Source organism: Triticum dicoccoides, chromosome 6A (genome assembly GCF_002162155.2).
Source record: "Triticum dicoccoides isolate Atlit2015 ecotype Zavitan chromosome 6A, WEW_v2.0, whole genome shotgun sequence".
Classification (NCBI taxonomy): Eukaryota; Viridiplantae; Streptophyta; class Magnoliopsida; order Poales; family Poaceae; genus Triticum; species Triticum dicoccoides.
In genome coordinates this window covers 21251930-21254202 of record NC_041390.1, presented here as the reverse complement: position 1 = coordinate 21254202, position 2273 = coordinate 21251930, and positions in this window count along the sequence as shown.

Sequence of the window (2273 nt, the reverse complement as noted above, 5' to 3'; positions counted from 1 at the left end):
CCTCATTCACCAGTATGTCATGAAGCTCAGTACTAACATCAACCTTGATGTTGTATAGCTCAGGGGACAAGGGACCATCTTCTTCTAGCTCTTCTAGCATGGCCAGCTCCATCCGGAGCTCTTCTTTTCCATTTTTGTCGTGGCCATATTTATCCGATCCCCAACCTTTGAAGTAGGTTTTGAATCTTTTAAGTTTGATATTCAAGATATCAATAGGGTCAGAAGACTGAACCCTTCTAGCCCAGATCCTACTAATAGTAGGCAAGAAGTTCCCATCCTTAATCCAGGCAAGATTAAAACGAAACTCACGAGGTTTAGGAGCTTCTCTACTTTCCTCCCCACTAGAAAGCAGCAGTGGGTTATGGTCAGAAATTTCTCGAACTAATTTCCTAACTGAAACCATAGGGAAGAGATTTTCCCAGTCTTCAGACATCAAAATCCGGTCCAGTTTCTCCAGAGTTGGGTGCGCCTGATTGTTAGTCCATGTATATTTACCCCCACTAGCATAAATCTCTCTAAGAGCCAGGGCATTGATGATGGAATTAAAAAGATCGGTAGATCTGCTACTATTCATCTTCTTATTTTTCTCATTGCAGTTACGCAAAATATTAAAGTCACCTCCCACAATGTAGGGGACACTCATGTTGCTGCACATTGTAGCAAGTTCCACTAAAAATTCCTCCTTAAACTCCTCATGAGCAGAAAAAAGGGACTTGCACAGCTTCTATCTTCCTCGTGGCTCGTGGGCGTTTGCCTGCCAAAGTACGCAGGCTGGGGAGAGAAATCCACGTCCGTCACCAGAGATTGACTCCGAGCCGCAGATGAAAGTGGCGAAGGGCCGGGGTTGAAGGCCGGAGGGCAAGGACGACCTTGGCACACCGTCTCTCCTTCACCGCCCCTTTTTCTTCCCCTGCAGCAAGCACCCTAGCATCAAAAGAAGCCACCGCCAAACCATGAGTCCGCTGCTCCGAGATGCCGCTGTGCGGACGGGGGATGCTAGGGTGCCGTGTGTGCCGCATTGTAAAGGAAGCCGCCACCGTTTTTTTTTTGAGAATCTGGAAGCCGCCACAGCTGTCGCATGTATTCTCATCGGTGAACACACTACCGGAACAGGGCTCTAAGCCGACAGCCAAATATATGCCGACGGCTACCGTCGGCCTAGTCCGAGCTATGCCGACAGCTAGCTCCTGGCCGTCGGCGTACAATGGCCGTCGGGCTATCCACGTCTACGCCGACAGCAGCCGTCGACACACAACAGCCGTCGGCTTATCCAAGACTACGCCTACAGCTGCCGTCGGCATATATAGGCCGTCGGCATAGATGCGGGCCCGCCGACAACGGGCATCACGGCTGGCTAACGACGTCAAATCTATGCCGACGGCCGTGACGGGCGGCCGTTGGCATAGATACGGGTGACACGTCACCAATTCAGAGCGCACCGACCAGGACCTATGCCGACGGCAGCCGTCGGCATATCTGACACGTCATTGATCCGCGGCGCTGTCCATCTGCCCTGGCCGCAGCTATGCCGACGGCATAGTTTTTTTCTTTTTTTCCATATATTATTATTATTATTATTATTATTATTATTATTATTATTATTAAGCATACAGTATGTCTTAATAAGCATACATATAGATTGTGTTAATAAGCATACATATAGTATGTGTTAATAAGCATACATATAGTTTTTCTCTTTTTCTTCACTGTTTTCTTTATTATTATTATTTAACTAACTTACATACCGTATGTGTTAATAAGCATACATACATTACTTTTCGGTTCTGTACAGAGCGGTGTGACCCCCCTCACGAACGGTGCCGCCGCTAGCCGGCAACTGGAATGGGGAACAGCCGCATCGAGTCTATACGAAGGGGACTTTGCTCCAAGTGTTTATATATATCGGATGACCTACCACAACCGGGTGGTGTTGTGGCATGTCCGAAGAGGCGGCACACATCTCCAGGGCGTGGTCCCCCTAACGGACGGCGCCGCCTCCGGCACCTAGAGGGGGCAACGGACGCATCGGGTCTACACGGAGGGGATGTAGCTGTCGGTTTGGCCCCGAATGTTGCTCCCAGGTGTCCCTCTGTGCTGACCTGACACAACCGGGTGGAGAGGCCCACTGGTCAAAGCACGTCTGTGGGAAGTCAAAGGGCTAGATCTCATGGTCAACCGCTCCAGGGTTAGGCGGGACGGGGCCCTGGGGGTAGCAATGCCACTGGAGCGTCGCACCGGCCCCTCATACATGCGGGGTGGTGTGGTGGCATGTC